Source organism: Protopterus annectens, chromosome 3.part1 (genome assembly GCF_019279795.1).
Source record: "Protopterus annectens isolate FY-2018-M chromosome 3.part1, PAN1.0, whole genome shotgun sequence".
NCBI lineage: Eukaryota > Metazoa > Chordata > Ceratodontiformes > Protopteridae > Protopterus > Protopterus annectens.
The window spans coordinates 917,727,200-917,752,881 of NC_056732.1; positions in this window are offsets into that span (position 1 = coordinate 917,727,200).

Here is a 25,682-nt window from a genome sequence, read left to right on the forward strand (position 1 = left end):
GTCCAGTGTTTGAAGGTTGCCAATGTCTTTGTTTATAAGTTCCATGATAATACGCTCCATGGCCTTTCAGATAAGGCTTGTCAGACTGATGGGATGGTAGTTTCCGGGATCTAAGGTGGATCCCCCCTTGTGGATTGGGATAACTGTAGCTCTGCGCCACTCAGTGGGCACGAAACCTGAGGTGAGGCTATGATTAAACATGACACTTAGGTGAGGTGCCAGTTCATATTGTAGTTCATGTAGTACACAGCCCAGGATGTCATCTGGTCCGATGGATGCTGTATTCTTGGCTTTAGAGAGTGCGTTTTGTACCTGTGTGGCCGTTATTACTGGAATTTGGCAATCTTCCGGTATTGAGATGGGCCATTTAGGGGTGAGAGGGGTGAAGTTGGCACTGAATCGATCTGCCAGGATATTGGCAATATCCTTTGGATCAGTATATTTAATGCCATTCTGTTTTAGCTCAGAGCAGATCTGAGCATTGCCATTTAGATTTTTGACATAGTTATAGAATGCTTTGTGGTTGTCTTTGGAATCTTTGGCAATTTTATTTTTGTAACTAGCTTTGGAGGATTTTATGAGGCATCTCAGTTTCTTACTGAGGCTAGTAAGGGAGTTTTTTGCATCCTGGGATTTTCCTCTTTTCTGCAAAAGTTTCTTCCTTTTGTTATAAAGTTTGTTTGTGGCAGGGGACCACCAGATTGGCTTCCTTTTTTTGGATGAGAGCATTTTGGTTCTATTTGGGATGGCACGATTCATGCATGAGTGGATGTGCTCGTACAGTGCCTTAGTGTAGGATTCAGCAGTTTCAGTTCCCATCTGCATGGGTGTCATGAAGTTTGTCACTTCTGACTTGAGTAGCATGAAGTTGGCTTTGGAGAAGTTTTTTATGGTGGTTTCTTTACTGGGGGTGGGGTGGGATGTGGATGTTAAGGGTGATTAGCTTATGGTCAGACCTGACTAACAAGGGGGTGACCATAGGTATGGAGCATTGATTTCCCATGTTGGTAATGACCAGGTCTAGGATATTGGAGCCCCTGGTAGGACTATGAATTAGTTGATCCAGGGCATTGGAATTTATGAATTCCAAGAACCGTTGCGCAAAGGTGTTGGGACATGAGTAGTTTTCCCAGTTAATGGCAGGGTAGTTAAAATCACCCAGTATTAGGGTGTTTGGTTCTATCTTAATATTTTCCAGTATGTTTAGAAAGGTGTAGTGAGAATCTTGGGGTATGGTGTGGGATCTGTAGCAAGCTACAATTTGGATTGCAGTCTTACCTAGTGTTAGTTGCACTTCAATAATTTCAGACACATTGTGTTGGCCAACTAGCCTGGTGGTGTGAATATCCTTGGTGAATATTGACACTCCTCCACCTTTAGTGTTTCGGTCCTGGTTTGGTGGCCGAAAAGTGTGGTAAGAGTTGTAGCCTGGTATTGCAGGGGTGCTCTCTGGAGCCTTGAACCAGGTCTCAGTTACTGCACAGATATCGATGTTCTCCATTTTTAGGAGTGCCTTGAGAGAGTGCATTTTGAGGTTTAGACTTCTAGCATTGAGTAGCATTACCTTCAGATTTTGCATGCTTGTACATGTTATGGTGGTGGTTTTGTCCTTTGAAGTTTGCCTAAAAAAGGCACTATAGGGGTGGCAAGAGCCTTAGCCAGTAACCTGAATCCCAGGGGCGACAGGTGCAGACCATCTCTGGCAAAGCATCGTGGTCTGTCAATCATGTCATCCCAGGCAGACAGATACTGGATCCCCTTTGAATGACACCATAAGCTTAGCCAACTGTTGAAGTCAATCATTTTATCCTTATATTGTGGTATCATTCTGGGTGAAGGCAGGATGCTACTCAGGGCTAGGGTCATACCTGTCTGGGCCACATGATCCGAGAGCTCTTCCATGTCTCTTTTCATGTAGTCCAGGGAGGTACGTCTCAAGTCATTCACTCCAACATGGACAATGACAGAGTCATATTTGTACTTGTTGTGGAGAGACTTGAGTGCATGCGTTATGTGGCGGATCCTGGCACCAGACAGGCAGCTGACTGTAATTTTCTCCTTATTCATCCTGGTGAGAGGGTTCCTCTTGGAGTTCATGTAGGACGCAACCTGGGACGCTATCTGGTCCATGGAAGCAGTGTTTTTTGCTTTGGAGAGGGCAGCCTTCACCTGAGCATCAGAGATGTTTGGGAGGCAGCCCTCTGCTGGGATAGATACTTGCTCTTTTGGGGGGTGGGGGTGGAGAAGTTTGCACTGAACCTGTCTGCCAGGATATTGGCGATGTCTGTGGGTTCAGTGTATTTTTTGTCTTTTAGAATCAACTCAGAACAAGTCTGGGAGTTGCATCCCAGGTTTCTAACATAACTGAAAAAAGCCTTATGATTGTCTTTGGTGTCCTGTGCAATTTTTCTCTCGAAGCTGGCCTTGGAGGATTTTATGAGGATTGTAATTTTTTGCTAGTACTGATCAGAGATCCCTTCCCTATTAGGGATTTTGCTCTATCATGTAGTAGCTTCCTCCTTCTGTTGTACAGTTTATTTATGGCAGGGGTCCACTAGACTGGACGCCTGCCTTTGGATGATTGGGTCTTGGTTTTGTTTGGGATAGCATGATCCATGCATTCCTGGAGATGTCCGTAGAATGCATTTATATAGGATTCTGCAGTTTTGGCTGTAGTTTCCACTGGCCCTCGGGCCTTGAAGGATTCCACTTCAGTTTTGAGAAGTGAGAAGTTTGCTTTTCAGAAGTTTTTCACTGTGGTTTTCTGGGCTGGGGGTGGGGTCGGGATGTGGACATCCAGTGAAATTAATTTATGGTCTGATCTTACCAATGAGGGATATACTTCTGGTGTGGAGCATAGAGTCCCCATGTTGGTAATGATCAGGTCTAGTATGCTGTCCCCTCTTGTGGGAGTGGTGACTAGTTGTTCCATAGCATTTGAGTTTATAATTTCCAGGAACCTTTGGGCTAAGGTGCTGGGGCTTGAGTAATGCTCCCAGTCAATGTTTGGGTAGCTGAAGTTGCCCAATATAATGGTGTTCGGAGAGATCTTCCTGTTCTCCAATGTTTTCAGGAAAGCCGAGTGGGATTCCTGACTTTGAGAGGGTGGTCTGTAGGATGCTATAAACTGAAAAGCAGTCTTGCCCACTGTTAGTTGCACATGGATGGTCTCCGATACTTCGTGCAATGCCACTAACCTGGAGGTGTGGATATCCTTGATAAATATGGAAACTTCCCCTCCTTTTGTGGTTCGGTCTGGGTTTTGGGGCCGAAAAGCATGATATGAGGTATAGCCTGGTAGTGCTGGGGTGCTCTCTGGAGCCTTGAACCAGGTTTCTGTCACTGCACAGATATCGATGCTCTCCATACTGAGGAGAACTTTGAGTGCGTGCATCTTGAGGTTAAGACTTCTGGCGTTTAGCAGAATTACCCTTAGTTTCTTGTTCCTTGTGCTGTCTATGGGAGTGGATTTGACTTTTGAGCCTTGCCTAAAAAAGGCACTATGGGGATGGCAAGAGCCTTTGCCAATATCCGAAAGCCCAGTGGTGACAGGTGCAAGCCGTCCCTAGCGAAGCAACGTGGCTTGTTGAGCATGTCATCCCAGGTTGACAGACACTGGATCCCCTTTGAATGACACCAAAATTTTAGCCAATTGTTAAAATCGATCATTTTGTCTTTGTACTGTGGCATCATTCTAGGTGAGGGTAAGATGCTGCTCAAGGTCAGGGTCATACAGCCTGGGCTACATGATCAGAGAGCTCCTCTATGTCTCTTTTCATGTAGTCCAGGGAGGTCTCAGGTCATTCACACCAGCATGTACAATGACTGAGTCATATTTGTATTTGCTTTGGAGTGACCTGAGTGCTTGCGTTATGTGGCGGATCCTAGCACCCGACAGGCAGCTCACCGTGACCTTCTCTTTATTCAGCCTGGTGAGTGGGACGTCAGTGTGTCTGACAATAGAGTCACCTATTACAAGAGTATCAGGTGTGTTATTCAGCCTTAAGGGCTGTGGCTGCTTGGCACACTGACTTTGTGGGTTATGTGTTGTGTGTGTTTTGTTTTGAGGTAGCATTTGCTTGGATGTCTGCTTTGGAGGTCTCTGTTGCTTAAGTAGATTTTTATTTAGAGCCTCCGAGTATGTTTTTGTGTGTTTATGTGTTTGGTTCGCTGATGTGGTAGGTCTATGTGATACTGGAATTGTGTTGTGTGAGGTTACCTTCTCCTCCTGACTGGGTACACCAGTTTTGAGATGAGAGAGCTCAGCCTCCAGTTTGGCTAAATAGTGCAACTCTCACATATATTTGAACCTGTTTGGAGGAGGAGAGGGTTGTCCGTGTAAATGAGACAGTTGTAACATTGCCTCAAAATTCCCAGATTCACCAGCTGGACTGGAGGGGAAACCATTGACTGACCTTTGGACATGCTAGAGTAATATAGGGAAACTGAATTTAAGACGGACCAATAGAGGACAGGGTAATCGTAGAGAGTATAAGAGTAAGTAGTGCTTATGGTTTAATAGTGCTAACTTGTAGGATTACTTAATTGGACCAGTGAAGGGCCTTAGAATGAGAATATGGTGTTTAAATTGAGAGATAGAAGAAGGGAAAAAGTGAAGAGCAGACTTTGTGGAGCCAGGAATAGTTTAAACCCAATTAGGCGGCGCTGCCCGCTGTTGCGCTATGCACAAAAACACGCAAAACCGCGCAAAATAGGGTTTTAAGAGAGGAAGATGAAGGAGTTTTGGAATTGACCCAAAATGGCCAATAAAACTACAGTTTCAAGTCAGTAACCACTCCCACAAGGGCAGGCAGGCAGCTCAACGTTTTTCACTGCCACTGATCAACAGAGAGATTTTAAAAATAAGTGCAAACAGGAAATCCAGTAAACAGCTCTAGGTTGTGCTCTAAATACAGTTACTAATGCAGAATCAAGTTTAACAAGCCAGAAAATGCCACGAGGCAACCAGGTTTTAAGAGAGGACGATGAAGGAGTTTTGGAATTGACCCAAAATGGCCAATAAAACTACAGTTTCAAGTCAGTAACCACTCCCACAGGGGCAGGCAGGCTGCTCAATGTTTTTCACTGCCACTGATAAACAGAGAGACTTCCCTTTAGCCCAACGGTTCCTGGAGTTCATAAATTCAAATGCCATGGAACAGCTAGTCACTGTTCCCACGAGAGGAGAAAATATACTAGATCTCATTGTCACAAACATGGGGACAAAATGCTCCACACCGGAAGTATATCCCTCATTGGTGAGATCTGATCATAAACTAATCTCACTGGAAATCCACATCCCGCCCCCACCCCAAACAAAAAAGACCATAGTGAAGAACTTCTCTAAAGCAAACTTCACACTACTCAAGACTGGTGTGGTATCCTTCAAGGCCCCTGAGTCAGAGGAAACCACAACCCAAGCTGCAGAAGCCCTTACAAATGCCTTCTATGAACACCTCCAGGACTGCATGGATCAGGCAATCCCAAATAAAACCAAGACTCTTTCCACAAAGGGCAAACGTCCAGTCTGGTGGACCCCAGCCATTAACAAACTTTACAATAAGAGGAGAAAGCTATTACATGATAGAACAAAATCCATAAAAGGGAAGTCACCCTGATCATTATTAGTAAAAAATACGAGCACTCATAAAATCAACTAAGGCCAATTTTGAGAGAAAAATTGCCATGGATTCAAAGGACAATCATAAGGCCTTTTCAGCTATGTTAGGAACCTGGGTGGAAACTCACAGATATGCTCAGAATTAGTCCAAAATGATACAAAAATCACTGAACCCACAGACATTGCCAACATACTGGCAGACAGGTTCAGTGCAAACTCACCCTCTCCCCTAAAGGAGAGATAACTATCCCAGCCGAGTGTAGCCTCCCGGACATCTCAAATGCGCAGGTGAAAGCTGCTCTCTCTAAAGCTAAAAACACAGCATCAATGGGACCGGATGGTGTCCCCGGCTGTGTGCTACGAGCTAAATGAGGAATTAAACCCGCACATAAGGCAGCTGTTTAATCTCAGCCTTACCACAGGATACGTGCCCAAGGAGTGGCGTCACGGCAACTGTGGTCCCACTCCACAAAGGTGGCGCCCACGGACCCTGGTAATTACCGCCCCATAAGCTTAACAAGTCTAGTCTGCAAAGCTATGGAGAGGATCATAATGGAGCTCATAAACAAAGATATAGGGGACTTGCAGACATTGGACCCGACCCAGTTTGGCTTTGTCAAGGGAAGATCATGCCTTTTGAACTTGGTCGACTTCTTGAAATAGTCACCAAGGCCATTGATGAGGGAAAGGCAGTCCATACAGCCTACCTTGACCTTGCAAAGGCTTTCGACACAATACCCCACTCGGGTATTGTAGAAAAACTACCAGCTTAAATGTAAACCCATATGTCACAAGATGGGTTGCAAACTGGCTTAAGGACAGAACCCACAGGGTTAGAGTTGCTGGCGCTGTGTCAGACTCCAAGCCGGTCACAAGTGGTGTCCCACAGGCTCGGTCCTTGGCCCCTATTGTTTGGCATCTACTTCTCAGAAGTACAGGCCAACATGGGAGGACTTTGGCTGACAAAGTTTGCAGATGACTGCAAACTGGGCCATAGTGGAAAGTGCATCGGACACTGATATCCTTCAGAAGGGACTCACGGAAACAGATAGCTGGTGCCAGAGCCATGGCCTGAAGTTAAACGCCAAAAATGTATAGTCATACACTTCGGGAAAAACAAGGTAACCCCAAGCTACCATATAGGTGGCAATCCACTAAGCACAGAAGAGGTTATCAGGGACCTGGGGACCCAGGTTGACAGTGGCCTTTCTTTTGACACTCACATTGCTAAAGTGGTTAGAAAGACCTTCTACATTGCCCACCTGATCATGAAGGGATTCACATCCAGATCTAGTGAGGTCATTGTTCCCTGTACTCTTCACTTATCAGACCAATGATCGAGTACAATGCCCCATTCGGGATGTATCTCACCCGACATCTGCAGCAATTGGAGAGACCCCAAAAGTTCCTCACCAAAAGGATAAAGGGACTCCAAAATCTGTCATATGCTGCCAGATTGAAGAAACTCCAGCTCTATTCAGTCGCATACCGTCTGCTCAGAGGTGACATGTGCCTGACATACAAGGCCATGTCCAACCCGAATTAATGGACATGCTCCACCTCAAAAATCCAAATCCACCAAAACCACTAGAGCAAGCGACTTAAACCTTAGCACGGATATAAATAGGACGTGCTGGAGGGATAGATTTATCACTCAGAGACTCCCTATGCTGTGGAATAAAATCCCGGTCCATGTGAGGCAGAGCACCTCGCTGACGCTGTTCAAGAGAAATCTAGACCTGTGGATGGGAGATCGTAGGTTTACCCCGGGAATCATCTCTGGGTCACTGCTGGACAGAGGCACAACAAACTAATGGGCACAGTATTTTTTCATATAAGGGGTGGCGTAAGCCACAATAATTTGGGCTAGGCTTATAAATGCCTTAGGGCAGATAGCCTAGTATAAACCTATGAACCTATGAACCTATAAGCAAAAAGTGGCCTCACAGAAACTTACAAACAGTTCAAGAACAGCAAGCCTGTAACTGAACTTTTTTAAATCTCAGAAAAGTGGGAAAAAAGCAAGATTTTTTTGTTTTTTGTTTTTTCAGAGATAGCAGGGGTTCACAAGTATCAACAAGTTATAACAGTGCAGTAAATGACCCCACACAAGAGTGCTAGGCCAAAGACAGATAAAATGCAAGTTTTGAGAAAAAAACGATTTTAAAAATAAGTGCAAACAGGACATTCAGTAAACAGCTCTAGGTTGTGCTCTAAATACAGTTACTAATGCAGAAATCAAGTTTAACAAGCCAGAAAATGCTCAAAATAGGCGGCTATGCAGAAAAACTTAGCAAATAAACAGAGGAAAAATACTTAAAATCTCAAAAGTGGCTCCTTTCTTCTCTCAGCATTTTCTCCTCTTGGTGGGTGCTTCACCAACAGCCAACAAGCCTGAAAAGACACCAAAACCATGAGCCCCCTGTCCCTCCATTGTCCTGCTTTCCTGGAGTAACAAATATTGAGTTCTGGCCAGTGTATACAACTCCTACCGTTGGTGTAGCTGATATGCAAAACAGTTGCCATGGCTAGTCTCAAACCATAGCCCTGACAACTACAGTACTGTACTTAGACCACTAAGCCACAACAGCCATCAGTAAGTGCTGTCTACTTGCTGACATTATTAACCACAAGCGTACATAGCACATTAACACCTGCATATTGTAGAAATGGAACAAGTCATCACGTTGATTGTGACAACACTAGCAATCTGTGGCCTGCTGCTATCACCTTGCAGACAAAAATGTTACTGCAGTTCTATGTGAACACAAGTGTGTTGAGGAGAGGGGGACATACCTCTCAACTGTACAAATCTTCACAGACTGTGCAGATGTTTGGCTCATATTTGGGGTCAACTTTTCATAAAACTGTGGTGGTGTGGCAAATAATAGTGAAATCATTAAAGAGTGAAGTTAGAAAGTAATGACAGACATTTGAGTTTCAGACTTCTTGCCCTTCAGAGAATTCATGCTACTGGAACAGCTGTTATTCTTTCAACTTTCTATGTTTGTAAGAGCAATATTTAAGACTTGTCCCTGTTTTTGAGCCTTTTCCCATATTTCTGTATGGCTTTGTACAGATTTCTTGCTGTAAGAGGTTTAGAGCTATGTATGGGACTCCACCATTGACATCCATGCACTTATCCTTTGACCCTGCTGTTTGTAAGTCCCTCACATGGTGCAGTGGATTTTGCTGGCTTAGGGCCTGCTGCATATTGTGGGTCAGCCAGTATTTGGGAGAAAGTTCCTGTTGTCCCACATAGCTGTCCATTGCCTGCTGCTATCCTGGTAATCCACTCCATTCCCAGGCATACAATGCAGCAATACCATACATATGCTACCACAGTCTACTACCCCATTAATTTATTGTTAATAAGAGTGACTTACCTTGTGCCAGCAGCAGTTGAAAGGACAGTGCTTTAGGGCTGACTCTGTCAGATGCAGGCAGTACATGGCCTATATATGGTAAGGTATAGGTAGTGTGACGTGGCTGGCATCCATTTTACTATGTGTATGTGAGTTAGAGTGAGGTGTCAGTCTCTGGGCCCCTAGGATGTCAGTGTATGTGCTATGCATTGCATCTTTGCCAAACCCAGGGCATACTGGGCATGCCTACTTCTACCTACAGGGACAGGCTGAGGGGGTTCCTCCTCGGAAACCCCCTGTGCCTGTACTGACCTTGGCAATGGTGGGAGGGGCCATGTTCCCCTTCCCTGTGATGTTTCTGCTGCAGCTGTTTCCACAGGATCATATTGTGTAGCATGGCAGATACTATGAACATGTGTGCACTTGTGGTTGAAGAGTACTGCAGGGCTACAACAGATATGTCAAGGCAGTGGAACTGTGACTTGAGCAGCCCAAGCACATGCTCATCGATGTTCCTAGTTTTTTCATGTGCCTCATTATGGCATTCTTCAGTGGGTGGGTATGCATTTCTGATGGGTGGCATCATCCACAGTTCCAGTGCATAACCAGCATTCCCCACTAGATGGCCATATGGGATGTCTCCCCTGGAAAATGCCTGGTACAGCTGTGAGGCATGCCAGATGTGGCAGTTGTGACAACTTCCAGGGTTGCCAGCACACACATTGATTATAATGCCCTGGGCATTGAACCCGACCTGGCAGTTGATGGAGTAATACTCCTAGCAGTTGATGTAGACTCTAACCTCCTCACCAAGTCATTCTTTGATGTGCACATGAGTGCTGTCTATGGCACCCAGTACCTCTGGGTAGTGTGCTACATGGTGGAAGAGATGCATATTGGTGATCCTCTCCTCAGGGATGTTGGGGAAATAAATGTGCTCACTGGCATGTGTTAGCATGTCATCCGGGAACTGGTGGAGTACGCTGGATGCAGATGCCTGTGTGATCCCCATGATGTCCCCAGTAGGTCTTTGGAAAGTACCTGCAGCTAGTTTTCTTAAGGCTACACATACCTCTGTTTACACTGGAATGGGTTTCCCTCTGTTGGCTCTGAGACTGAGGTGAGGGCGGCAGAGCTCAGTGAGTTGCTATAGTATGTCCCTGTCCACCCTGTAGTGCTCTACTATCTCCAGCTCATGTATTCCCTGAAAGGTTACCCTAGGTCTAAACACTCTTCTCCTCCTCAGTCTGTGCCAGTTGTCAACATCATCCACATCACTGACCTCAGCTTGTAGCATGTAGAGATGTCACAAAACATAAACAGCCTCTATCATTTTATCAATTAAAATTCCGGAGTGTGTATTCCAATGGTGCAGAGTATGTGAGGAAAAATCAGATTGAAGGGTGTTTGCATACTTTATGCTGATGTGTTGCAGATGCAGCCTGTGTGATTGGCTGACTATGACACATTCCATCTGCCAGCTACATCATAGAGGGGTTTCAATGGGCCTCTGTGAGTGGCAGAAGGCTTATTAGTCATTTATATTGATTGCCTTTTCTCAGCTATTTCCTTTTATTTTATTTTATTTTCAGTTTCCTCCATGTTTAAGCTCCATAGCACTCCGTGAAAACCCATGGAGCTGGTGTAAACAATGCTGAGTATAAAGAGCCCTCCCATGTACACATATTACACATATTCATACTCATACTACTCATACTACTAGTGTATTACTTTGATAACAATACTGCAGAAAATTGGAGAGTGAGGAATATGACATTTTCATTCAGGCTGCTTTTTCTGACAAAGACACACGTACAAAAGCATTTATTCCTCTTCATCTAGCTGGTTTAGACCCATTGAAAGAGCGCATTCATTTGTGTATGGACCTGCTGTGTTTGCAGAGGAAGAGGAAAACTGTCATATAGTGGTACTGGCTGAAACAAGGGAAGACCCTGAATGCTTATAATACAAATTTATAAAAATGTGTAGCCCCCAAACAAATATTACAATGGAAAGGCACTTATTTTACACAAGGGATCAACAGCCTGATGAAACTTTTTCAGCATATATAACGGATTTGAGAAACAAGGCAAAACGTGCAGATTTTGTGATTTGAGAGATGAGTTGATAAAGGACAGGCCTGTGTGTGGTATTAATAATGACACAGTGAGAAAAATGTTGCTTTGAGACAGTGATTTAACTTTAAATAAGGCCATAGAGATTTTTCAGATATACCAGCTTACAGAGAGGCACACAAGTATGCTTGCAAATGAGAATAGCTGTGGAAAGCACAGTGACAAAGCTCATGTTGATAGTATGCAGAACATGGTTAAAAGAAACAGGTCCAAACACATGGCAGCTACTGCAGGTCCTGTAACAGTCCCTGGGAAACCCTGCATCTTTCCAGAAAATTCCAGAGCATGCTCATTGAAGCATAAGGGTGAGTGGGGTGAGTCAACAAAGTCAAAACATGTGACCCCATCCAGCTTTATAGTCAACTGTCATAATTGTAGGGAAATTCATGAACCCAAAAGAGAAATGTGCTTAGCTTTTGGTCAGCAGTGTCATTCTTGCAATAAGTGGAATCATTTCAAAAAGGTTTTGTAAATCAAATAAGACACATTCTTTTATTAAAAGAGGGCATTCCAAAAGGCAAGTTGATCAATTAGAAAGCTGCAACCCTTCTTTTTATGTTAATGGTGTGTCTGTGTTCAGTGAAACTAGTCACCCTTGACATCCACATCCCACCCCCACCCCCCAGTAAGGAAACCTCCATAAAAAACTTCTCCAAAGCCAACTTCATGCTATTCAAGTCAGAAGTGACAAACTTCATGACACCCATGCAGAATGGAGGTGACGGTTCGACTGCTGAATCCTATACTAAGGCACTGAACGAGCACATCCACTCATGCATGAATCGTGCCATCTCAAATAGAACCAAGACGCTCTCCTCCAAAAAAAGGAAGGCAATCTGGTGGTCTCCTGCCATAAACAAACTATACAACAGAAGGAAGAAACTGTTGCAGAAAAGAGGAAAATCCCAGGATGCAAAAAAACTCCCTTACCAGCCTCAGTTTGAAGCTGAGATCCCTCATAAAATCCTCCAAATCTAGTTATGAAAATAAAGTTGCCAACAATTCCAAAGACAACTACAAGGCATTCTATAGTTATGTCAATAATCTAAATGGCAATGCTCAGATCTGCTCTGAGCTACAACAGAATGGCATTAAATATACTGATTCCAAGGATATTGCCAATATCCTGACAGATCGATTTAGTGCCAACTTCACCCCCTAAAGGGCCCATCTCAATACCAAAAGATTGCCAAATTCCGGTAATCACAGCCACACAGGTAGAAACAGCACTCTCCAAAGCTAAGAATACAGCATCCATGGGACCAGATGGCATCCTGGGCTGTGTACTACATGGACTACAAAATGAGCTGGCACCTCACCTAAGTGTCATGTTTAATCATAGCCTCACCTCAGGCTTTATGCCCACTGAGTGGCACACAGCTACAGTTATCTCACTCCACAAGTGGGGATTCACCTTGGATCCCGGGGACTACCATCCCATCAGTTTGATGAGCCTGATCTGCTCGGGCATGAAACACATTATCATGGAACTTATAAACAAAGACATTAGCAACCTTCAAAAAACGGTTTTGGTTCGTGAAGGGCCGATCTTGTCTCCTGAACCTGATTGACTTCTTCAAATCAGTCTCCAGAGCTGTGGACGAGGGTAAGGTGGTCCACACAGCCTATCTGGATATCACCAAGGCCTTTAACACCATTCCTTACTCTGGAATCATAGATAAACTTACTAAGCTGGGCATAAATCCCTATGTCACTCGATGGGTTGCCAAATGGCTTACTGACAGAACACAGACTGTAAACGTAGCCGACTCCAAATCCAGCTCCAGACAACTGACAAGTGGAGTACCTCAGGATTCAGTCTTGGGATTGCTCTTGTTTGGCATCTACTTCTCTGAAGTACAGGCCAACACTAAGGGACTCTGGCTAACAAAGTTTGCAGATGACTGCAAACTGGGAGCCATTATTAAATCCCCAAATGATGTGGATATTCTACAAAAGGGCTTTACAGAAGGACATGCTTGGTGCCAGGGCCATGGGCTCAAGCTTAATATCAAGAAATGTATAGGTATCCCCTTTGGGAAAAAACATGTACCCATGAATTACCACATAGGTGGCAGTACACTAAACACCGAAAGTGTGATGAGAGACTTGGGGACACAGGTGGACAGTGGTCTCACCTTCGATAACCACATTGCCACAACAGTCAGGGAATCCTTCTATGTGGCACACCTCATCACTAAGGGCTTTTCATCCAGAAAAAAAGGAGGTTATTGTCCCACTGTACTCATCCATCATTAGAACTATTATAGAGTACAATGCCCCATTTGGTATGTACCTCACAAGACATCTGCAACAGCTGGAAAGGCCACAGAAATACCTCACTAAAAGAAAACAGACCTAAAGCAGATGCCCTATGCTGACCATCTAAAAAAGCTCCAGCTATACTCTGTGGCATATCGTCTACTCAGAGGCGATCTCTGCTTAACATACGAGGCCATGTCAAACCCTGAGCTGTTGGACATTCTCCACTTAAAGAAATCCCAATCCCTCAGAGCCACACACTCCAGGGATCTAAACTTTGTCATCACAATGAACAAAACATGCTGGAGGGATAGGTTCCTGACCCATAGACTCCCCATACTCTGGAATAGACTGCTCATACATGTCAAGCAGAGCGCCTCCTTGGCACTCTTCAAAAGGAACCTTGACGATTGGATGGGAGATAGGAAATTCACCCCTGGGATCATGTCAGTCACCCTGCTAGACAAGGGTCCAGGGAAGTAAATATTGTGGGAAGAAATATCCAGGGAATTGTTATGGCTAGGCTTGTATAGGCCCTAGGGCTGATAGCCTAGTACCAACCTATGAACCTATGAACCTATGAAACAGTTAAAGCAGTAGATATGTGGACAAAGAATTAGATCTTTTGTACTGTTTGGATTAATGGGAGTCCCGTAGAGTTCAAAGTAGATACTGGCTCAAAGTGCAATGCTATGTCAGCAGAAATGTTTGCTACAGTAAAAGCTGCAGAATAACTTGATTTGACAAAGTGCACGAAGCTTGTTGCTTATGCTACAGAAGAGATTCAAACTGAAGGCTCAGTAGTGCTTTTATGTTACTTAGCTGGGAACAGCTATGACTTACAATTTTTCATAGTCAAGAGACACATGCAGTCATTATTAGGCCTCAGAGACAGTTTGAAAATGGGATTACTTTCACTTAATAAAGAAGTCCACCAAGTAAGCCTGCTTGACAACAGCTCAAATTACACCCAAACTATTTTTCTGAGTATGATGATATTTTTGTAGATAAACTAGGTAAACTACCAGTTGTATACTTTATGAAGTTATACCCTTTATGAAGAGATCAGCCCAGTTGTCAGAGCAGCACAGAAAGTTTCAGTAGTTACGCAGAACAGAGTCAAAGCTGAGCTAGACAAAATGGTGCAGCTAGGAGTAATTTGTTCAGTAGAAAAACCTACTGACTGGGTATCCTCCATGATGGTAGCTCATAAGAAAAGCTCAGATGATATCAGAATATATATTGATCCAAGAAAGCTGAACAAAGAAATAAAAATAACTCATCATCCTATGTGCACAGCCAAAGAGGTTGCTGCCCTCATGCCAAATGCCAACATTTTTTTCTGTCTTAGATGCAAAGAGTTCATTTTGACAAATTTTGCTTGACCGAAAATCTTCATTGTTAACCACATTCGGTACACCATTTGGAAGATACAGATTTCTGAGAATACCATTTGGGATAAATTCTGCTTGTGAAGTCTTTCAGCGTGTAATGGAGCAATTTTTTTTCTGGATATCCTTATGCTATTACAGTAGATGACATTCTAGTAGGAGGTAATGGTGAAGCTGAACATAAAAGAAACCTCGAGAAAGTTCTGGAAAGAACATGTCAAATGAATCTTAAGCTGAATCCTCAGAAGTGCAAATTCAGGCTACGAGAAGTTGCTCATGTTGGTCACTTGTTTACCAGTTCTGGCTTACAACCAGATCCTTCAAAGCAAACAGCAATTTTCGAGATGCCAGCTCGAGACAATGTCCAAGCCCTACAATGTTTCCTTGGCATGGCCCACTATCTAGGCAAGTACATTCCAGATTTAAGCCAACTGTCAGCACCATTACAAGTGTTGACATGCAAAGATGTAATTTGGTCATGGTCAGAACAGCACCAAAGAGTATTTGTTATCCTGAAACAGAAAATTGATAACCCACCAACTCTGGGCTACTATGATGTTCACAAACCAGTTACTCTTTACTGTGATGCTTCTATGTTTGGTCTAGGTGCAGTCATTCTTCAAGAGGGTAGCCCAGTAGCCTATGCTTTGAGAACTCATACCAAAACCAAGATGCAATATGCCAAGATTGAGAAAGAGCTTTTGGCAATTGTGTTTTCATATTCAAATTTCCGTGATTATATTCATGGTCGACCTATCCAGATGGAAACTGATCACCAACCTCTTCTTACTATTTTATTTATTTTATTTATTTATTTATTTCAGTTTGATTAAAACAAGGAATTTCAGCAATTCAAATATTATGTTTACTAAAATGAAAATATATATAAATATTTTGAGAAAGCCATTGCATACAGCTCCAGCTAGACTGCAACACATGATGGTCAAATTGCAAAAGTACAATTTCAATCTTGATTACACAAAAGGCAAACGTTTTTATCTTGCTGACACCTTATCTAGATTGCCCAGAAAAAAAAAACATAGAACAGCATAAGAATGAGCAACTTGATTTTGAAGTCATGGAAGTTAGAAATTTTTCTTCCACACATCTTGATGAGCTCAGATCTCACACAGCTTCAAATCCAGTTCTCCAGAAGCTCAATCACTTTATCAGTTGAGGATGGCCGTCAAAGCAATCTTGTTTACCAGTGGAAGTGCAACCTTATTTTGCATACAGAGATGAGCTTTTGTCAGACAATGGTATCATCATGAAAGGTCATAAAGTGATTGTTGCAAAGTCCTTGCAACAACAGTATATTAAGCTCTTGCACCGTGGCCACCCAGGAACGGATTCTCCCAAAAGAAAGGTGAGAGATCTAGTATTTTGGTCTTCTATGTCAGGAGATATTGAGAAAGTATGCTCATCTTGTTCAGTATGTAATAGTACAAAGCGGCATCAACAAAAAAACCACTTCAGTTAAACCAGATTCCTGATCTACCTTGGTTAACAGTAGCAACAGATATTTTTGAGAGGAATGGTCAACATTACTTGGTGTTAGTAGATTCTTATTCAAATTGGTGCGAGATTGGCCTACTTCCTAACCTAACTTCCAGAACTGTCATTACTAAGATGAAGCAATATTTTTCTGTCCATGGTAGTCCACACAGAGTTATTTCTGACAATGGTGCCCAGTTTACTAGTTAGTAGTTCAAGAGATTTGAAGAATAGTGGGACTTTGTTCATATTACGATTAGTCCTGAATACACCATCAAACTGCTTGGCTAAACATGCAGTTCAAAGTGCAAAACAGCTGTTAGAGAAATTCAGAAGTGACAATACTGATGTTTGTCTAAACTGGTTAAATCTCAGAAACATTCGTGGTGATAATCATCTTGGTTCACCTGCCCAGCCACTTATGTCAAGACAAATCAGAATGGCATTACCAATCAGCAGTACTTTATTGGTTCCAAGTGTTAAGAACAACAAAGCAGTAAAAGCCCAACTGTTGAAAAAGCATTTGTTTCAGAAATCTTATTATGATAAAACCAGCAAACTAAATAGCTCAGTTTATTTAAAAAAGGGAGATAGTGACGATGCAGACATCAAAAGGTTTTGAACGCATCAGATTTGTGAAAAAATTGTGTCAAGACCCCAGATCATGCATTGAGGAATCACAAGGAGTGGAATTCAGACAAACTCTGAAGCATTTGTTACCAGTGTCCAAACTAGGGATACAGTATCTTGCCTGTGGCAAATACTCTAGTTCTCAAAGTGACTTGACCAATGTTCCTGTTCCAGAGAAGATTCTGTCAGCAATCTCCATTCCTGAGAAAAACACCAGGAGTCCACAAGCAGAACATTCCTCACTGACTGCCCCTGCTTCTAAACCCAGTCCTAACTATTATGCTATGAGATCAAGTCACATCTCGAAACCTACTTCCAGATACACGGCAACCTGGACATGACTGTTGTTTTTCATTATTAGTGACTGTATAAATTGCATGCTTATTCTAATGCTGTTGTTTATATGAGACAGCTCAGAAAAGTGGGATAATGTAGATGTGTGTGTGTCATATACCTTTCAGGAAGTTTTCCAGTGAGTCAGCACATGCATATAAGTACTGAGCATTTGCAAGCTAGAGTGACATTTAGAGTGAGCAGCCAGATTGAGAGCATGCAAGTAAGTAATCATTAGTTAGATAGTTCATTTAAGTTCAATGTTCCTGCTATCCATCCTGATGTGTTTGCATTCAATAAACTACTTAAACGAACACCCAAGCCTTAACATCTTCCTTATGTATATACGAAGAGAGGCAGGGTGTATATCCATTAGGATTTGACATTGAAGACTGCCCTTCAGGATGTTGTACTATATGCTTGTGTGATAAATCTTCCTGTGTTGCACCCAGTAAATGCATAGCTTAGTGACAACATTGATGGCATGGGTTTCATTGCTGCAGGTGTGAACTGTGGCTTATATATCATGCAAACCTCTCAACTGGCCAGGATTGCCCATGATTTCAACTCCAAGTTTCACACTGTCCCTTGTATCCCCTCCAAAAAAGTGATCATTTTTGGGGAAGGGGTGGTAAATTCCCCTTATAGCATACTGATAATCATTACAGTTGTACACATCTGTTCCTGCATAATACGTATAATAAGTTACATGCATATATTCGGTCAGTGCCACAGATTAATGGCCATAATATTTTAAAAGTGTTGTTGATTGTCCCTGTCTACATTTGTCCATGAGTCTGTTGCTGTATGTCCATGATTGGTTGGGAAGTATGCTGACATTTCAGTCATATTCAAGCAAGTAATTTTGCAGATCTTCAAAATATGCACATACCCCTATTGTGTATACTGTCCTTGCTAATTGTCCTCTCCAGTGAGCATGCCAATGATGTTTAGATCAGAACCATTCATCTCCATTGACATGTAACCTTGTGTGACCATCACATATATATATATTATCATGTGAGATGATATAATATACTCACACAGGAGGTGTAGACAGCAGTATGTACTGTGTTAACTACATATGGGCTTATTGTAATGCTACTGACTTGTCTTGGAAGTGTACATACATTGACATATCCTATCATGGGGACATTGCCATATTTACCATGCCCTCTTCCTCTTTCTTCATTTTTATCACTCATCTGTGTACCCATTTTCATCAGCACACTTTCCCTGTCTAGTGTATTGCATTGTATTTCCCCTGCTGCCCCCCCCCCATAATTTCATTCTGAAAATAATTGTAGTATACATTACACTCGATACACTTTTCATTAATTTGTTAATACTACTGTTATTGCAGTATTTTCATCCCTGGTAGTCATTGTGGCTGTCCTTGCAATCTCGATGAGCAGGTTTGCTTGTAAACAAACTTGAATATTTCTTGTTTCTGTGCTCATGCTGCTCTGCCTGGTTTCCTAGCAGCAGCAGTGTTACTGGCCATGAAATTGCTTTTATATAAGTGTAAGTTTGATGAGCAGCATGAATATGCAGTTAGCACTACTGCTCATTATGCTTACATGTAAACTCAGTGTAGGCTTTGCGCGAAGCCTATACAGGGTTTATTGAATTCCTGAGGTAGAGTATAAGTAATGCATGCAGTGATATTTGTGGTCTATGCTATGTGATGTGTGGTCTACTGTCACTGTTCATCAGACATTCCCTGTTACTTTTAAATATTTTATTTTATTCCAGAACAAGTATTCATATTTGTGTTTATAAAATTCATGCCTCAGGGCTTATTGACACCCTATGCAGTGATGTTGTAAGGCATCATAAAAGGAATAATTACATTTTTAACTGCTTTGCTCATGAAACTATGCTTAGATGGTGTAAGTAGTTTTCAGATACTTTTTATTATATGTACCACTTAAGGATATTCAGTATTATTTCAGTATTTAACACAGGTCTGTACCTTGTACTTGAATTTAAAATGCATCATATTTTTTGTATTATGCAATGTTTACTGATTTTTAACTATTACATATCTGAAATGACTTAATGTTCTCTAATTTACTGCACATTAGTTTATTTCATTTTCTTATACCCAGTAAGTTTTGAATTTGGGGACATAAATCATCATTTACACAGTGCAGAGGGTGACATGGCAACAATGCTATTTTACATGGCAGATACCTGTAATCTCATTTTTTAATTTTTAAGGAATTGTTTCTCTTAATAGTGTGTAGTATTGATTTGATGTTGTTAGTAATTGTCAGCTGTAATGGTATAAATCAGTGGAATCTGAATGTTGTGATGAATAGCTTTATTTCCATATATTTCCTATAAGTATAAGCAATATCATTATTGAAATGAAATGCATGCAGATGCAAAGTGTCTTAATACTGGGTTATGTTTGGCACTCACATATTCTGCCTTTATTTCTTTATTTATTATTTTTATTTCATAACCCATTACCTAGCTAGTTAAACATTGAATTGGTGTGTACTGTTCAAATTGTAAGTACTAGAAATGTCTTGCATTAATCACAGTAGGTCAAGGACAAATGTGTCATAAACCATGTATCCTAAAGTTATACTAAGGGTAGGAGGGGCTGTCATGTGAGCTAGATTGTGACTTGCTTTGATGTCATCACCTACTTGATGCAGCTAATCCTACAGACACTAATCTTACAGTGCTGCAGCACTGGTCCCTTCCTCAGAAGCACTTGTAGTCTCATGTGATTTGCCCCCATGAGTGCAGACAGAACCCCTTCCTCTGCCCCTTTAAAAGCTGAATTATTTTTGAGTTTGGTTTGTCCATACTACAGAACAGGATGATTAAGGCATTATCTGTAGTCTGCCATTCTCATGTAGTGCTAGAAATCCTGAAGTGTAGACTGGAGGATTCTTTCCATTTCTAGCTGACTCTTTGTGAGCCTTAGCAATATCATGGCACATTTACTGCTGTGCAGCCAATGCTTTGCATCTTTCCTGAGGTAGCTGTGACTTATAACCATGCCTAGCACCCATTTGTAAAGGTGTCTCTCTGGAAACTGTTACCTTTAAATTTCTGCAGACATCCAGATGGTGTCCTGTGGATATGGAGACATTGATGTAGAGGTGTATGTGCTATTGCACATTATTGATCTCTATAACCTGCAGAGTAATGTCACCATGTACTTGACTTTGTGATCCAGTATCTCTTCCTGCAGGGTTACTAACTTCTTGGTGTGGTGTGAGATCCCGCTATTAAATTTAGTTCCTGTGTTCCACTTTCTTTAGGATGTCTCATAAAAATAACAATGTTATCATCATCATCAACATCACCATCATCAGAAATTCTGTTACTGACATCCTCTACATTTATTGACATTGTGGAACTGTTTGTTTCTGCTGCTGACACTGTAAAGAATTAACTGAATACATTTCTACTTAAATACTGATGTAAAGTACTGTATGTTCAATATCATTATGTGTAGAAATGGAAGGTTTGCCTGTTTATATCAGTTGTTGTGTATTACATGTAATCAATCCATTTCAATGTTCAGTTCTCTGTATAAAAATGTTACTGTTGCCAAATCAACCTTCCTGAGCAGATGCCTGTTGATGTTGCAGACATGGGTAATAGTCAGTAGCCACACAACCTATGATAATGTCAGTGCTACTAACATCTGTGTCACAGTCATCTCTGTGAATGAAGAGTAGGTATTCCTCATCATGTTTTAAAGGAACTGTAACCTGTGGTACTCCACTTGTTACTGGTTTGAAGTCAGATTTGGAGTCTGCAACTTTTACAATGTGGGTTCTGTCAGTGAGCCAATTGGCAACCCATCTTGTGATGTAGGGATTTATACCTAGTTTTGTGAGTTTAGCTATAATTCCAGAGTGGGAATAAAAATATCTTTCACATTGCCATTATGACTGCTTCTCTACACATTTCCAGTGCTGCTCTTAGGAATTTCCATTCATAAATGAGATGAATTTCATTATTATTTAGTAAGACATCTGCATTTAACCATCAGATCAAAAAACTATGTTATAATCCTAGTAAACACTGATATCCAACATCAGCATGAACTCCTCTCTCATAATTTCTAACAGTTTTGCTATTCCTTTCTTAAATGATTAAATTTCAACATTAACTGCTCCCTAATAATTTCTAACAGCTTTTCTATTAATTTTTTAAATGATTAATTTTGTGGGTTCCTAAACCATTTATTTATCTAGAGTAATTGCAATTTAATACAGTGGTCTTAAACTTATTAGTAAATTCAGGATCATCTATATGTGTTGTATGTAAGTAGGCTTACTTATGCTTGTCTCTATAAGTCACAATAATATGTCAGCATGTAAGTCAACAAGACCATATAAACAGGCCTCACATGTCTGTGAATTCATGGCTCACCTCAGTAGACCTCAGCTTTCTGCAGAAGAATGTAAAAACCCCTAGTAATTTTGTAATGCCCCTAAGATTAGGAAATGGAGAAAGGAGTCAGATACATCTGAGTCTGCATAATCATGAAACATAATCAATGACCATACTACATGCTATGACACACCACATCTCCTCAAATATCTCAACATGTAATACAACTTCACAATGACACAAAGAAGAAGATTTGTTTAAACAGTAAATAAAAAATATGAAAAAATGATTTCTACTGATGCAGTACTGTACTTGTTCAAATAAATGTAACAACAGTAAAGCACAGAAGCATAAACAAATCTAAACAACTTAAACATTAATGATTTCATAACTTAATTTTTATTCACCATGGAAATGAAATATGATTGTATTCCTTACAAAAATCTGTGCGACAAGGCAGTTTGATAAAAGCAAATTTGCCAATAATTGCAGTTCCATGTCTAATGCCCGTATATAGTAGTTGGGTTTGATTATAGTGATGTCAACCCCAGAGGGTTTGGTTCCCAATCTGTGACCACAGCACTCCACTTACATTCCTCATTGTGGTGCTGGCACTCCAAAAAGATGCCACTACCCATGAAGGCATGAGGTATAGCTTCTAGCTGATCTAACAAGTAGACCAAAAGTATACTGTACCTTCTTAGAGATTCATACCTGGAGATAACTGTGTCTTCTGTATGTGGAAAAAAATTGATAACTGGTAAGAGTTGGATGAGTAACTATCATCCATGATAGGGATCACTCAGTAAGGCCCCAGTGATTCCACAGGTGTGATCACCTAGAGAAGTATAGGCCTGACCAGCTGGCAGAGTGGATAGACAAGGTGACAGCAAGAAGGCTAGATTTCTGTACTAAGTATTTTTACATTTTTAATGTTATCAAAATAGTTTTAAAAACATGCTGGATAAATACTGCATAAATACAAGTAAATGCAAGAAGAAATGTATGTGTAAGTGAAAATATGCATCTATATGTAATCCAAAGGTGTGAATATGCATCAACATATCTGTAAACTGAAATGTATTTCTAATTAAATATGGTATGTTTATATGGTGACATACTTTTATGTATAAATTCAAATTTATATGTGTAAGTAAAGAAATGTATGCAAATATTCATGTACATCTCTCTGTAAAAAAATGTAAATCTGCAAGCATATGTATACTAATATTTTTCATGCATTTATGCACAGACAGAAAAGAACATATTTGCACTGCCACCTACATATTAGATTATCAATTAATTGCACTACAGTGAAACAATTGTTAGAAGCAAAACAATTTTTGGTTTGTGTAGGCCAATAATACTTATTAATATGTCAACTGTATAACACAGTTATTTTCTACAAAATATTAACTATACATACAATGTGTCTGAACTTATCTAGAACACCTTTATCAGAATGGAGTTGGGTGTGTTGGTTAAAGTAGCAATCATAAGGCAGCACAGAGGATGCAGAGAAATGAACTATTTGATTAATTCTATATACATTTCTACTTAACCCCCTTATATGACTACATTATTAAGCAGCAAGATATCAAAGCAAATATTGCTATGAAATATTTCTAGTGCATCCTTCTGTAAAAGTTAATATGTTTTGTTTAATAAAAATTGAACTGCAAGGATATCATTTCTTCATTTAAATTGCTACATTTTTATGTATGCATACAGCTTCTGTACAGTTTGTCTCTTTGATTGGAAGGTAAAGTCTGTTGATCAGATGGAAATCACATGTTATTAATTAAAATTAAAAGTACAGTATGGAAAGCATATTGAAAGCAGAAACTTACAAATGAATCGTATAAACAGGTTGCAAAAAGTACTGTCCTCAAACAGACAAGCTGTAGAGACATACTGTTCAATTTACATTGAAGAAAAATTAGCACACGTAGATTAGAAACAATGAAGGTATGGACTTCTGTATTCTACTGTTTTCCCGCTTAATAAAATATAGCAAAACTCAATAGAAATGTGTACAGAAGTAAACACACATCTTAATAAAGTGCAAGGATAATTTCAGTACCTTGCAGAAAAGTAAAAGCAATCATGTAAGCAATACTATAAAACACACATCTCATCTGAGACAGTTAAACAATCATCCTTTATTTATTCTCTATGCTGCAGAAGAGGAGAGGTCTGACAGTAGAGCCCATGAGAACAGGAGGCTAAAGAGACTTATGGAGGGTGCTCATAAGTATACAAAAAATAACTTAAAAATAATTTTGGAAGTAGTATTTTTTTTTATTTTTTACTTGTTTCATAACTATAAATGCAGACTTCATTCATAGAAATTGATAGAAGTAAAATGCTTTCAGTACACTATTGCAACACTACCCATCTCAGCCAGAAATTTCATATATGTTACCATTTCTAACACTACACCAGCATATCATGTTAGTGTCAGTAGACTGCAAATGTAAAATTCCTACCACTTGAAAGCAATATACTGATTGTTCCCATATCTCAAGAACCATTTTCTAGAAATTTATCTTGTTGTATCTTGTTTTAATAATGTTTTAATGAAAACAAAAGAATAACTCTTAGTAATGGTTGTCTTGATGTTTTATATTATGAGTGAATTTATTGTGTCCATTTTTTGTCTGTCTACCCTCACTCAGTCTTTTATTTTAATTATGCATTACTTTGTCTTTCTTTATTTTCTTTTTCTGTTGTTTCTGTTAATTTTTCCACAAGTCCAGAATCTTTGTAACAGCCCAACCATATTCATAGGTTCATAGGCTTATAAGTGTTTTCTCGGCTAATGAACCAAAGGCCTTTTTAAGCCTAGGCATGCGTCCCAAATTCCCAAATCTCTGACAAGTTCGGACACCCTTGATAAGTGTAAGCATGGGACTGGGAGATGAACCATTTACAGGTTACCTGTGTCCATTAGTGACATAGGTGCCAAACCAGGGATGAATGTTTGGTTTCCCATCCAATTATCCAAGTTACACTTGAATTGGGTTAGGGAGGAACTCTGCTTCACATGGATAGGGAGCCTGTTACATAGATGGGGTAGCCTTTGCCATACATACCTATCTCTCTAGCAGGTCATATTTATATCACAGGCAAGGATTAAGTCTTTAGAATGGGTAATTCTGGTGCTGTTTATTTTGTGGATATGCAGGACATCCATCGGAGTGGAGTCTGACAATGCCCTGTATGCCAGGCATAGATCTCCCCTCAAAACCTCTAGGAGACAGAATACAGGGATAGGGCCTTGAGGTGGTCTGCATAGGACATTTTACTTATGCCTTTTATTCTTTTAGTGAAGAACATCTGTGGACATTCCAATTGTTGGATGTGCCTGGTTAGGTACAGTACATACCAAAGGGGGCATTGTACTCAATGACAGGTCTGATGCATGCCGAATACAGTGGAACATTGTCTTCCTTGGACTTAGATGCCATGCCTTTGTTTATAAGTTGTGCAACATAGAATGATTTCCTCACCACTGTCGACAAGTGATGGTTAAAGGCTAGATTACTATCTATGTGTGTCCCTAAGTTCCTGACTACTGGGTCAGCTTTAAGGAGTGTGTTGTCAATATGATTGTTACCAGGGCTGGATGACTTCTCAAAGGATACTATTATGCATTTCCTGGAATTTAGTTTTATTCCATGGCTCTGACACCAGTTGTTTATCTATATCCACCCCTCCAGGAGAACATTTGTGTCAGTGTGAGATTCAATGACAGCTCTTAATTTGCAATTATCTGTAAATTTAGCTAGCCAGAGATCACTGACATTGGCCTTGACTTCTGAAAAGTAAATGCCAAAAAGGAGAGGTCCAAGGACTGATCCCTGAGGGACTCCACTTGTGACTGACCTCTTTGTAGAGCTGAACTTTCCAATTCTAACTTTCTGAGTCCTGTCTGTAAGCCAGTTCGCTATCCACTGGGTAACATACTGGTTGTACCTAATGTCTTGAGTTTGTCAACACTGCTATTGCCATTGCTTTGCTGACCTTCTCAAAGAGGTCCACAAGGTTGAGTAGGCACGATCTGCCCTTGACAAACCAACCT